The following is a 15,403-nucleotide window of genomic DNA, read 5'->3' as shown; positions in this document are numbered from 1 at the left end:
GTCTCAATATATGTGCTCCAGTGGATTTTGAGAAATTAACGTTTAAAAAAAGATATATATCTGTAACAGCGGACCGGGCAGCGTCCCAGGACGCGTACTTTTCGCGCAACGGAGCTTTGTGAAGCGAAGCTGATTGGTTCTCTGGCGTCTGTCAACATTCCAAAAAGTCCGTAGCGGCCGCCATCTTGTCTCTCGGTAGGATCGAGAGACAAGAGGAGGCCAAAACAAAGGGGGAAATAACCATAAGGGGGCATAGTAGATCCTCGCTGACCCCCTAGGTTTGATGTGGAGGTTTTAAAAGGGCCCCGCGGGGCAAAAAAAATAATAATAATAATAATCGAACGGCTGAATGGATTTGCACGAAACTTGGCAAAATATTAGGGACTGGTAGCCCGATGTGCCTTTGCTAGGTCTCAATATATGTAATAATATAATAATAATATAATCTTTATTCGGTTTTTTTAGCATTGCAAAAACCATAAAAGATGACATAGCAATACAAACAGTCATGAAGAAGAAAGAACACAATATATTTATACAGTTTCTTAAAAAAAATGTAAGATAAAAAATATCAGTGATTTACATAAAATTTGAATAGACACTACGTTTTTAAAGGTTATTTCTGTGTCTTATAATACATTTAAGAAAATTTAGTACGTGATACACAGTGGATTCAGAGTCCAAATGTTGTAATGCCAACATTGCTGGGCGGCATTGTCTATAACCCCATTTTTTTAATAGGGGGATAAGCCATATTTTTCGATGGGGATGGAAAAACTTACAGAACAGTATTGTATGAATGGTGGACTGTGAGGAAAGACCATCACATGGGCACAAGTCCATCTGTGCATTCCAGTTGTTTTTTTCCGGAAATGTCACTAGCCTGAAAAAAAGGTTCATTCTGAACCTGGTGAGGAGCATCTTTTCGTATGTTGTGATCTCTAGAGTCAAATATAGCTGCATTTTTGGGGCCTGCTGTGTCATAATTGCGTGCATCACAGATTTTTTTGCAATTGATGCAGACAGTCTCAGGGATTCCAGGTGGCTCAACGCAGTTTGCTTCAGATCTTTTTTGGAGATGTTTTTTAGGTTTTCTGGTTCATGGTAGTATTGTGGTAACCCTAAGTCGGTAAAAAAATGTCTTACATAAGACAGCCAAACTATTTTATTGGCATGGTCCAAACCCATGGTGTCCTGTAAGATGCTTTTGGTCAAACTATTTTTTTCCGACAACCATACTCGCCTCCACAACATTAATGGTTGAATTTTAATTAGATCTTCGATATATGAGATTCCCAGTTCCATATGTGAGGCATAGATGGAAGTGCCCCGTGGTGTTGATAAAAGGAATCTTAAGAAAATATTTTCTTCTTTTTGTATGGAGCCGATGGAAGTGTGACCCCAGATCCCTGCACCATATAATGCTATGGATTGACATTTGGCAGCATATATCTGTAATAGTTCTGCTGGCGGTCTTTTTCCAAGCTTGTTAGAGAATTTAATCAGTGCCATAATTGCACGTTTGAATAGGTGTCTCCTGGCCTCAACTGCGGCTTTCCAATTCAGGGCGTCATCTATCATTACACCTAGGTAGGGGTATTGTGAGGTTTTTCCGATTTTTTGTTTATTCAGAAAGATGGACTTGGATACTTTTTTTGGTCCACCAACTACCATAACAAAAGTTTTTTTGATGTTAACGTGCAAATCCAAGGCACCCATGAAATCTGTATATTTAGACAGAGATTTCTGCAGTTCGATGGGTGTTCGTGCTAAGATGACTGCATCGTCAGCGTAGAGTAGCGCTGGGATCAAGCGATCTTTTGCTCTTGGAAGGTCCTTCCCCCCTCTCATCATAGCCTCTTCTAATCCGTTGGTATAAAGTGAGAAGAGGAAGGGGGCAAGGACACAACCTTGCCTCACTCCTCGCTCTACGCTGAATTGTGCCGTCAGTTCTCCTCTTGTCCCGTACCTCACTCTCGCGGTAGCTTTGCTGTAGAGCTCCCTTAAAAAATCCAAAAGGGGGGGATCAACCCCCATGGTGCTCAGCAGTGACCAAAGCTTTGCGTGTGAGACGCAATCGAAGGCGGAAGACAAGTCCACATATACCATGTAAATGGCGCCAGATTTAGCATGGGTGTACTTAGACGTTAGCAGGCTTAGGTTTAGGGCCTGCTCGATGGTTCCAAAGCCCTCCCTAAAGCCAAACTGTAAGTGCGAAAGGATGTTTTTGTCTTCTACCCACTGTTGTAGCTTTCCGAGAAGAACTCTGCCGACTAGTTTGCCCAAAGAGTCAAGAAGGGAGATTGGGCGATAGCACTTCGGGTCTTGTCGATCTCCCTTCTTATAGATTGGGACCATGATGGAAGAGGTCCACGAATCTAGCAGGCCGAGTTTCGATGTTGCTATACAAACTCTTGTAATTATCGGTGTCCAGAGTTCAGGAAGATACTTAAATAAATCAACTGGAACCCCATCGGGGCCGGGTGCTTTTCCGGATTTGCTTGAGGAAAGCGCCATTTCAAAGTCCTGCAGGTCTACCTCCAATTGAATGGGATAGATAACTGGGTTAAAAGTGGGCTCAAGATCTTCGGTGTTAGAATGTTGTTTGAAGATTTTAGAGAAATGGTTCACCCACGTATCCTCATCAATAGCTACATCAATTTTTGGCGCGTTAGAATCTGCTAGCAGAGGAGTTTTGACTATTTTCCAGAAAGCCTGACTGTCTTTCTGGACTGCACTCAAATGCAGAGCCTTCCATAAGGATTGTTTTAGATCTTTTTTCCTTAAGCTTCTAGCTGAGTTGTACTCATGTCGAAGAGCTTGGATAGTGATTTTATCTCTGGTTGGATTTCTGAGTGCTTTCCTCAAATTGGTCTGTGCTTTGGTGCAATCTCGATTGAACCAGCCTGTAGAGGTATTCTTATTTTGTATGGGTGTGTTGGTTAGCAGTTTATTAACTTGTTCTATTATTTGGTTGAAGTTTTCCAAGATTTGCTTAGGCTCTGTGGTTGGATCAAGACAGATCAAGATATTGCTATAAGTAGTTGTTACTAGCCGCTTTGTAAGAATGTTAGGGTCCACTTTTTCCCATTTTATCGTAAGTCCGTTTGTTTTACTCAGTTGGAGCCTGTTCTGGTTTAGCATATTTGCTATAGTTGCCATCGGTGCCCTTTGTCGAATTATTTGGATTTTTAAACTTAGTGCAGAATGATCGCTGAGATTGTTTTCCAGGATTAACATGCTATTGATTTGGTCTTTCAATCCTTCTGACACAATTACATAGTCCACAGTGGTTTCGTGGCCCCTTCCTCTATAGGTGGGTTCCAGCCTGTTGTTAAGCTCTTCTGTGGGGTTTATAATTTGCAGGTCCAGGTCAGAGAGTGTTCTATTCATGGCGAGCCCCACTACTGAGTGTGTGAAGTGGACCAAAGGATTATTGTGTTCGTCTACCAATCCACAGTTGGCATTGTTTTCGCAAGGGTGCAGGTTATAATCTCCTCCCCAGATTAAATGGGAATTTACTTTATTCTGTTTGGGATAACGGTGTTCGACTATTTTTTCTTTAATTCGTGAGAGAACAGCTAAAAATGCATCTTCCTCTAGATTGTTATATATATTAATTAGCGTAATGGGAGAATTTTTGCCAATTGTGATAGTGATGATCTGAAAATTCGGTAATAGCTCAGCCTTGTAGATCTTTAAGTCAGCAATTGTATTTGCCAGGTAGATTACCAATCCCCCTTTGGGTCTACCTGAAGTACTAGGGAGGGCAGGAGATGTAAATGTCCTATACCCTACGAGATGGAGGGGGGTCCTTGCCCAAGTCTCCTGAAGGCATATAATTTGTGTGTACCTCAGGAAGCCGGCAACAGACCCATCCTCAATTTTCTTTCTAAGCCCCGCCACATTCCAGAAAACTATCGAAATCTGAGTAGATGTATTATCTGGGGCAATTTTTTCCATTTGTGGGAGGGCGGGAGGGGAAGTACACAAATCCGGGGTTATTCGAGGGGCCTCCGGACTTTCAATTTTTTGTCAATCGACCATTTCTAATCCACTGAACCTGTTTGTGGTCGAGATACCTCGCCAATTTTGTCCGTTGATGTTATCTCTATGGGTAGACCCAAATGGTTGAAAGTGTGGCCTCTCCCACTGCTCCCAGATTCTGGATCTGTTATGTGGGCCCACAACCTGCCAAGGGGCTTCTCTCTGGTGGGGATTTCGGTTTGCTAACCACCAAGAATCATCGTTATATCCGTGATGCGATGATATCCTTGGTCCTACAGCCTCTAGCTCCCACGGTTGCGGGATCGGGTTACGCCAAAAGTTATCAGTGTGGCGGGTGTGGTTATGATTGTTGTACCTTTTTGGGTAGAAGTAGGACAGTGATCTAGTTGCAATCCCTCCCGGGGTGATATTAAATTCCCGGGAGCAGAGGTATTCCACCATACTGGGATCCTCAAACGTAACTACAACGCAATCACCTCGAAGGGTTTTTTTCCTATAGCCTACCCACGGGGTCCGACAAACTGAGGCTATTTTGCTGTTCCAGTGGGGCGGCGCAGGGCGATTTGTATTCAACCAATGCTGAACCTTATTCTGTAGAGACCAGTTGGGCTCTATTCCCTCACCTGTAAGTTCTGGTACCCCTGTCATGACTACCACGTATGGAGATGCCTCAGGTGGCATATTTAAGGTAGGTCTTTGATCTATCGGCCTTCCTGGGGCACTATTTGGGGGGTTTGTGTTTGTGTTTGTTACAGCAGGGGTACTAGGGACAGGTAGAATTGTGGTTGGGGTAGTTACTGTTGGGGTTAATTGGGAATTAGTTTGTAGAGAACTAATCAATGACTTGGGAGTTGGTTTTTGTACATCCGGGAGGGTAACTACTTTTGAAGAGGTTGTTATAGATTGCGTTTTAGTCTGTGCGGCAGGTAGGGTGACTGATTTTTTTGTTACGGGAAGAGTAATCGGGGCACATTGGGGTGGTTTTGGGTGAGATTGTGGGGGAGTAAATTTTAGAGAGCCTAAGATTTTCGTTACTTGACTCTCAATGTTAATGAGTCTGGATTCTAGCGGGCGAATGTAAGAATTTAGGAGAGAAGCTATCTCCTTCATTAGTCTCGCTAGTTCCCGCTCCCTACCTGGTTTCTGTGGGGTTCCGGATTCTGAAATTAGTGAATCTTGTAAATCGTGTGGTAGATGATGTACTATAACAGGATTAATTGTTGGGGGAGCAGAGTGCTGTGATAGTGTTGGAAAGTTTGTGTCATCGACCAAAATTGGGTGAATAACTACTTTGGTATTTACGATGTGCTCAGGGGATTTTCTTACGTTCCTTTTCCTTATAGCTCCCTCCCGCCTCCCTTTCATTTGTTCTGTTTCTTCCGGCGTGGGGTCTGGAAAAATATCAGGAGTTTTTTCCAGATCACTTTCTGAAAAAATCACTGAAATTTGTGTTGCTGAAAGATCAACATTATTTGGAAGGCTAAGTCTATTTGCATTTGCCACAATTTGACTAGGTGCTGGCTGAATTTCTGGGGTTTTTGCAGTTGCCAATAATCCCAGTGAGGATCGACGTGCGATTTCAAGTTCCGTTGAGACCCTCCTCTCGATTAAGCTTATGCTTTGGTCGATAAATGTGTTCGCTTTGGCTAAGAAGTCATCCATAGGGCCCAGTAATGTTTCTCCTATATCTTTCTTGTTGGGTTTTTTCAGCTTAGTAGATCTTGTATTCATTTTTGTGGTCATTATCCAATAGGTAAACGTTGGCAGCTCTTTTGTGTTAGCTATCAATAGCAGGAAAGTCAACAGAAAGTAGGTAGTACCTGTATTGAGACGACCAAAGAGTTGAAGTTAGGGGGGTGGCCCGGACCGGGCTCTCACGTTCTCGAACGGCCTCAAACGGCCCGCTCTTTGCCCGGTCTTCGCCCCGGACTCCGACCCGCGCGCGTCCCGCGAGGCGCGTGTCCTGGGTCTGTTTATGAGGTGCGGCTGTGATTGGAGGCGTGGCACTGGGAGGGGGCGCGGCTACACACGGGAAGAGGACCAGCTGGGGTTGGTGAATGCTGGTCCTCGCAGTCCCGGGGCCGGCGCCTCACCCTCCTCTGCGGCCACGAGGTCTTGGCTAACTCCCAGCCGGTTCCGCTGTGCAGGGCAAGGTGGTCAGCGACTCCAGTCGCGCTGAATCCTCGGACAGGGGAACAATCACCAGGCAGTCAATTAGCGAGTGGCACCCGCGAAGCGGGTGCCGCGAGAAGTTAAGGGGCTCGGCTGGAGGCGCGGCACTGGGAGGGGGCGCGGCTACACACGGGAAGAGGACCAGCTGGGGTTGGTGAATGCTGGTCCTCGCAGTCCCGGGGCCGGCGCCTCACCCTCCTCTGCGGCCACGAGGTCTTGGCTAACTCCCAGCCGGTTCCGCTGTGCAGGGCAAGGTGGTCAGCGACTCCAGTCGCGCTGAATCCTCGGACAGGGGAACAATCACCAGGCAGTCAATTAGCGAGTGGCACCCGCGAAGCGGGTGCCGCGAGAAGTTAAGGGGCTCGGCTGGAGGCGCGGCACTGGGAGGGGGCGCGGCTACACACGGGAAGAGGACCAGCTGGGGTTGGTGAATGCTGGTCCTCGCAGTCCCGGGGCCGGCGCCTCACCCTCCTCTGCGGCCACGAGGTCTTGGCTAACTCCCAGCCGGTTCCGCTGTGCAGGGCAAGGTGGTCAGCGACTCCAGTCGCGCTGAATCCTCGGACAGGGGAACAATCACCAGGCAGTCAATTAGCGAGTGGCACCCGCGAAGCGGGTGCCGCGAGAAGTTAAGGGGCTCGGCTGGAGGCGCGGCACTGGGAGGGGGCGCGGCTACACACGGGAAGAGGACCAGCTGGGGTTGGTGAATGCTGGTCCTCGCAGTCCCGGGGCCGGCGCCTCACCCTCCTCTGCGGCCACGAGGTCTTGGCTAACTCCCAGCCGGTTCCGCTGTGCAGGGCAAGGTGGTCAGCGACTCCAGTCGCGCTGAATCCTCGGACAGGGGAACAATCACCAGGCAGTCAATTAGCGAGTGGCACCCGCGAAGCGGGTGCCGCGAGAAGTTAAGGGGCTCGGCTGGAGGCGCGGCACTGGGAGGGGGCGCGGCTACACACGGGAAGAGGACCAGCTGGGGTTGGTGAATGCTGGTCCTCGCAGTCCCGGGGCCGGCGCCTCACCCTCCTCTGCGGCCACGAGGTCTTGGCTAACTCCCAGCCGGTTCCGCTGTGCAGGGCAAGGTGGTCAGCGACTCCAGTCGCGCTGAATCCTCGGACAGGGGAACAATCACCAGGCAGTCAATTAGCGATATATGTGCTCCAGTGGATTTTGAGAAATTAACGTTCAAAAAAAGATATATATCTGTAACAGCGCTCCGCTTCGCGTAACGGAGGTTTGCGAAGCTGATTGGTCATTCTGTCACTGGGCTATAGTTGGGCTACATCTGGCTGATATTTGGGCTACATTTGTTTTTTTGTGTGTCTGGCAGCCATCTTTGGGCTACATTGGGCTACATTGGGCTTCATTGGGCTACATTGGGCTACATTTGGGCTCCAACATATATATAGGCCAATGTAGCCCAATATATATTTTTCAAAGTTAATTTTCGTAAAAACCACTGGAGCATATATCTTGAGACATAGCAAAGGCACATCGGGCTACCAGTCCCTACAATTTTGCCAAGTTTCGTGGAAATCCATTCAGCCGTTCGAGCTAAAAGTGAGTCCAACCGCCCTATGGAAATGAAGGAAATGAATGGGTAATTTGTAATTAGCAAATAGCTAATCGCAAACTAGGAATGGTAAAGAATCGCTATTTATTCCTTAAAGTTCGCTATTTAGGAAATGCAAAAAACTTTGATGATACATATGGCGGTTCATCTCTAACAAGATAAGAAGCATAGGGATACATTTATGATGACTGGCGCATCACCAGGGATGTGTTAGTCATTCTGTGCCGCTGTTCCGTCACCTATGGTGTGCTGCATTTACAATGCGGCGCATCATGGGGCAAAAACAGCACAGATGCGTGATGTATCTGTGCCGTAAAGGTGGCGCATTGCTGGAGTTGTATCGCAAGTGTGATGAAGCTCCAGCAAGGGTCGGGGGTGCCCCTGTCGCAGGGTTTCTGTTCTCACACAGAACTGTGGACAGAGGATTGGAACCTCGGCGAATTAGGGTGTCCCAAAACTCACGTTAGTAATCAAAAACTCCTTAGCAAGCTAGGTACAGTGTCACATTGGATATAACAAACTCTCAATGTTTAGACAATCCAGAATATGAACTTATAGTACCTCAGGATACGTGGAACTCATGAACAGTCGGTCGTTATATATTTCTTAGAAACCAGAACATGGAGTTAAGAAGAACACGTGTATTTGAAATGTTTATTTACTAATGCCGTCTTCTCAGGCGTAGTATCTTAGATAATACAAGTACACATATTATCAGTAGCAAAATTACCAGCATAGTTACTAGTACATAAAAAGCGAATGGTGATAGTATGTTAACATGCTGTAAATGAATAAGAGTTAGCAACACTTATAAGCAGCCGCGGGCCGTGGAGGGAGTTACGGTGAGGCAGGGAGGCGGGGAGGGGGAGAAGCAGGGTGGAGAATACAAGTACACATATTATCAGTAGCAAAATTACCAGCATAGTTACTAGTACATAAAAAGCGAATGGTGACAGTATGTTAACATGCTGTAAATGAATAAGAGTTAGCAACACTTATAAGCAGCCGCGGGCCGTGGAGGGAGTTACGGTGGGGCAGGGAGGCGGGGAGGGGGAGGGGCAGGGTAGAGAGGGCTCCACCCTGCTTCTCCCCCTCCCCGCCTCCCTGCCTCACCGTAACTCCCTCCACGGCCCGCGGCTGCTTATATCTCACCCTCCCTAATACACATATTATATTATTTGCTAAGAAGGTCTCTTTGTGTTGGTTTAGGGCGTGCCCATACTTTAGTGTCTTAGATTTGAAGGAATCACATCAGCATACACCAGCTCTCTCTTCATGTGAACCGCATCAACTGTTGTGTATGTGTGTTCGGCAAAGCAATATAAAACCCGCCTCATGCCCAGAATTGGCAGAAGTTGCACTTATGTTATGAGTATGAAGTCGTGGAGATCAGACCTCATAACAATTCTGTATCGTGTTGTTCTTGAAACTTTAGCACTCGCTGTACAGATATAGTTTAACAAGCAAAGCAGATAGTAGAGCAATAACATATTATTCTCATGTAAACCACGATGAACTACTAGGTGGAAAGCTAAAGCAACAACTAAGTGTCGTGTGCAGAAGTTGCAAAAAAGGAAAAATGGCGTTTAAACCGGTAATGAGCCCATGCTAACTTAACACGGTGTAAAGATATCCAGGACCTAGATGACACATCCCCATGATCCGGAAACGAACTGAATAAGATAATAGAAGTGCCATCTCATGAGAGCAGATTGCAAGTTTATATGTGGACGGTCCGCAAGGTAAAGCATTAAAAACTAGGAAAATTTAATGCTAAAGAAAAATAAAACAGCCAAGTACTTTATCGAGTCTTAAGCCAATAGGCAAGGTAAATAATAAAAACTTGACAAATAAGTCAATGAATTGTCAATGAAATGCTAGTACTCAGCATATCAAACATGAAAAAGGTCTATGACATAACTGTGTATGCAAAATAAGCTGCAACAGCCTCCAATAGGAAGTCACCGTCTTCATCCGAAAACAGTTCAGCCATCCAATTTAAAAGCGGAAAAGAACATACGTGCTCTCCCAGCACCGGATCCTCTATCACCATCAGAGGACAGCTCGGTGGGTTTTCAAGAAAGCTCTGTTCCAAGAAAGACTGTGCTGCCGCCAGTAAATTCCAGGGACCAATTAGTCCATGCATCAATGCCACAGCCATAATCCTTTCGCCAGGACAAACCAACTCGTGAGTAATGATAGGAGTCATCAGCTGATTAAAGTCGACATCAGGAGAAACCGGTCCGCAGAGACACAAATCAATGGCCCAATCGAAATCACAGGTCAGGCAGTGAAATACAGGCTGGACACAGGTGAAGTAGGAGAATCGAAAAGATAATCCATATGCCGTGCTTAATATCGCCAACGGCATTGTGCCATAATATTCTAGCATGCGATTGCGGAACAGTGTCAGCAGCTGCAGGGTGGGAGGTTGCATAGGAGGGACATCCATATTTAAAAATGTAAAAAAGCACAAAGCGTCCGCTGGTAATGCAAGTAAAAATGCCAATCCACGAAGCAGAGTGGAGAAAATAGAATGAAAGAAAGCAGGGATGACTCCAAAGATTTTCTCAAATGAAGTCACGAGACCACTGGTAACAACTTTAAAAAAGTGCGCCAGGGCCTTTGTGGAGGATGCGTTAAAGATAGTCCGAACCATCTTGCTGAAATTGAAAGGCAAATCTGAATTGAAAAGGGTCTGCACCTCTGTACGGGTGTTCGCTATGTGAAGCACGAAAGTTTCACGGGCCGAACTCAAGGCCACCTCTCTCTGAGACAAAAGAGCTCTTATTCTTGCCATGCCGTTGAAATCTCTCCCAAGGTTGGTATTTGTGGCCAGATTGAAAACTCCCTATGTTCATGTGTGGGAGGAAATAGAACATTTCTGCAGCAAATAACCCGTTCACTTACTGTTACGATAAAAGGAATACTTTTAATTAACTCAGAACAATCTTCATTATTGAGCATCAAATAACTACCATTTTCCAACAACTTGAACGTGGGGATGATAGCAGGAACTGGCGTGCCTTGCAACACGCAAGCCATATTTGGTCGGTGTTTGTTGCATGAACCGTGTAACTGTATGTGCCTACACATTAGTGAATGATCTGGCGTCTCAGTGCATTCCTCTCCATTCAGATAAACTTCTTGATCATCTTTGAAACATCTGTATGTGTATGGAAGCGACCAGACCTCATGAAGAAAAGCACTACCTAAAGGTTCATAACGACCTATTGGTATATATTTCATACAATTTGAAAACTTATATAAAGCAAAAGGCAGCGTTATTAAACCGTGGATAAGGCACGTTGCCAAAAAACCCGCAATCCTCTGCTGATGATGTCACTGAGCATGTCATGAATGATGTAATATGTGACATCATCAGCAGTGGATTACGGGTAATAGTATCTCTAGTTTACTCCCCTATAGCTGTCTTTCTTTTAACATAAGTGTCTGTTTCCTTCCCTTATACTTACTGTTTTTGGTTCGCTTCCGGTTCGCGTACCGGCGAGCGAACTGGGAAGCGAACTAAGAGAAATAGAGGTTGGCACAGTTCCAAATATTGTACCAATTTTTTAATAACGGGGAGGTAGTTCTGAAAAGAACTTTTTTTTTATTGTTTTTGTTGTTTTATATTTTTTTTATTATTTTTCAGAACATTTTTTTACTTTTTTTGAATTTTTCTGAACAGTTTTATATTTTTGGGGGTTTTTCTTGGAGGGGGCAATGAAAACGATTCATTGTAAAGGGCTCAACAGGAGCAACAAAACAAAAAAAAAGTATTTATTATTTTGGGCGTTTCGTACAAACTTGCATATGATAGTCAATAGCTCTGTTGATCAGAGTGATGCTTCTTTCTCCGTAGCAAATGAATCCATCGCAAAATACGCAGATGTGTTTTACTTCACCAAATCTCATTTGTATATTTGGCACCATCTCCCTGCCCTCTGGTCCCGTTACTTCCGGTACAACAGATCTTCTGGCCATAATAGGGAGATTATCTAGGTCGTTCCGAAACTGTGCAGCACTGTAGTTGTTAGGATGCCACCTAGTCATATGGCGATGCATTGTGTAGTTTCCGAAACTGTATTTTTTCTCGGTTCCTCTGGACAGTCTATCTTGACATATAAGGCAAGTTACGTATCTTGCATTTACTTTTTTCTGACCTTTGGGAATTTTAAAAAATTGCCAAATGAAGTTTTCTTTCCGGTGAGACGTCCTGGGTTCCTCAGGCAAAAACTGCCTCTCTTCCTGCTCTTCCTCGTCTTCCTCTTCTTCCTCTTCTTGCTGAATTATAACTTGAGCAGGTGGTCCACTCTTCCTTGGATGTGGTGGAGGTGGTGGGGAAGCACCAGCTAAAGCTACTAAAGAAGCCATTGCTCAGTGATCACAAAGGGTCTTTCTCTCACAATGATGAAAGTCAGAGTGAGGAAAGAAGGAGGGATTTTCATCATTTGGGAAAAACAATAGTTCTCAACCAATGAAAAGTGTTCATTTTAGATTATATGACCTAGTCTTACATCATTAGGAAACCAAAAGTGAAATGAACCAATGAAAAGTCTTATTACCAAGTCACATGACTTGCTGTGTTTACGTTAAGCGCTTTGCAGGGCCTCCCGGTTTGCTTCCAGAAACCTGCGCTTTGCGACTCGCTTCGCGTACCAGTTCGCTAACGTAGCACGTCATATGACGTATCACGCGACAACGTGAAACGTCATGCGGACGGGAGGCGTCACGATGTTGTTTTCTAACGCGGCACTTGCGGTAAAGAAACGTTTACCGGCTCGCGGTCTATTTCGCGGCATCAAGGTCAGCTAACGGGAAGCTTCCCGATTCGCGAAGCGGGAACGAAGAAAAAAAAATATTTAAAAAAAAAATTATTCATAAACATATAAAATATATTTTTGGATTTAAAGAAGAATACATATTACAGCTACAGATATTAGCTGTTAAAAAACCAATGAAATTCACTGAAAAAACCATAGGTTATAGACCATATATAGTTAGGAATTAGCATTTACAAAACCTTGAAAATTCACTGAAAAAACCATAGGTTATAGACCATATATAGTTAGGAATTAGCATTTAGAAAACCTTATTTTACTCACACAAAACCATTGAAATTCCATATATAGTTAGTTGCACTAACTATATAACGCGCACCCGCAATCCACTGCTGATGATGTCACATATTACATCATTCATGACATGGTCAGTGACATCACTGATGACATCACTGATGACATCTCAAATGACATCACTGATGACATCACTGATGACATCTCAAATGACATCACTGATGACATCATGACACACCAATACCAGTTACTACATACGCACTCACTGATTCCTACGTCTACACACACATTCACTCATTCACCCATACAATGACTCATACATACAGTCACTTATTATTACAACACTATCATATGCACTCATACACCTATGCAGACAGTCACACACTGCCACTCATCCATGGAGTTACTCACACACCAAGTCAGTCCTGTAAAGAATCAATCACACTTCCATTTCTTCATCTATACAGTTAAACACAGAACACCATACTTCAGTGACATCACTGATGACATCACTAATGACATCTGAAATGACATCACCGATGACATCTCAAATGACATCACTGATGACATCATGACACACCAATACCAGTTACTACATACGCACTCACTGATTCGTACGTCTACACACACATTCACTCATTCACCCATACAATTACTCATACATACAGTCAGTTATTATTAGAACACTATCATATGCACTCATACACCAAGTCAGTCCTGTGAAGAATCAATCACTCTTCGATTTCCTCATCTATAGTTAAACACAGAACACCATACTTTTCACACATATACTAACACATACTTACTCTCTTATACAATCACTGATACAAGTACACATTGATATGCACAGAGTCACACACCTCCCAGCCAGCCACACACACACTCAGTCTTCCATACATCCAGTCATTCTTCAATATGTAAAACGTATTTAAACTTTACAAAAACACACAGACACTAGATGATGTCATCAGTGATGTCATTTGAGATGTCATCAGTGATGTCATCAGTGATGTCACTGACCATGTCATGAATGATGTAATATGTGACATCATCAGCAGTGGATTGCGGGTGCGCGATATATAGTTAGTGCAACTAACTATATATGGAATTTCAATGGTTTTGTGTGAGTAAAATAAGGTTTTCTAAATGCTAATTCCTAACTATATATGGTCTATAACCTATGGTTTTTTCAGTGAATTTTCAAGGTTTTGTAAATGCTAATTCCTAACTATATATGGTCTATAACCTATGGTTTTTTCAGTGAATATATATATATATATAACCACATTTTGATCCAGTCAAACATTAACTAGAACCCTGTCTTCTATATTAATGTTTCAAATGAACAGAGATCATGGTGGTGCATATTATAACTATTCTTTACTGTCACGTGAGAGCACAGCAGGTCACATACAAGAACACATTAAAATGTTAGCCTTAAACGTTACTTTATAAATAATGTAATCTGAGATTTGAAGTGTGCAAAACCCTTATGTAATAACATACTCTAGGAGCATGCAACTGTCGTCTGGAACTTTTATCACACCATTCTGTGAATGCTCTTACAGGGTTGTTGCGTCCAGTGTGTGTTCTTATTTGCTATTCTCTCCAATGGAGAGAATGTTGAACTTAATCTGGTGTGCCTATACTTTATTTATTGAGTTTAACAGCACATTGAATATTTGTGATTCAAGAACATATTGTAGCTAAGTCACTTTTTCTATTTAGCTGTGTATCTATATGCATATGGTTATACAAGATGAAAAAATAAAGTACTGCTAGTCAAAGACTTGCTTATTGATTAACATCAAGAGCCCATAATTGTTTCCAGTAGATAAAATAGACAGGGAAATTAGGTGCATAATTGCGCATTTCAGGGGTGTTCCAGACGTTTCAAGACCTTTTCCAAAGCTTCTCATTGCTCAAAAGAGGATGAGTTCTAATATGTATCTCTTTAAATAAACGTAATTGCCTAGTTTTACTTTCACATAATTGGCAATAGATTGCAATCCTACCAACGGTGAAACTATGGAAATGTGACAAATAAGCCTTCTGCCTTGTGGTGACAATGTTCTCTCCTTCACGTTTTTGCTTTACAAACACTAGGGCCCGATTACGATGCGGGCAGGGTCACTGCTTCGGAATCCCTTCTGAGCGAGCCATTTTGATGGGCTTGCTCAGAAGGGAATCCAAATCAGTCTTATGAACAACTGAGGGATTACGATGGCACTTTCCCACTGCCTTTTTGTGCTGGCCTCTCTGGCTCAAGAAGGCATTGGGAAACACCTTTGAGGGCCCCTAGCAGGGCTCCCTCGGGTGCACAACCGCCGAATGGTGGCCTTGGGTGCACCTATGGTGCCCCCCTGTTGATCCCTGCAACCAGTGGAAGGAACCTTGAGGTGCCTGCCTCGGGGTGGAGGGATGAACTGCACCTTAGCATTTTTCTTTGAGAGCATCCAGTTCATTTGGAATGCACGCTCCCATAGCAAAGTATAGGATTGCGAGTGAAGAGGGCTCAGTCGCATCCTAATTCCTGGGCTGGAATCGACGACAGGAGGTCGTTCAGTTACAGTTCCAGAAC

Source organism: Lissotriton helveticus, chromosome 2_1 (genome assembly GCF_964261635.1).
Source record: "Lissotriton helveticus chromosome 2_1, aLisHel1.1, whole genome shotgun sequence".
NCBI classification, from domain to species: domain Eukaryota; kingdom Metazoa; phylum Chordata; class Amphibia; order Caudata; family Salamandridae; genus Lissotriton; species Lissotriton helveticus.
The sequence above is the reverse complement of the archived record's forward strand: the minus strand, read 5'-3'. Positions refer to the sequence as shown.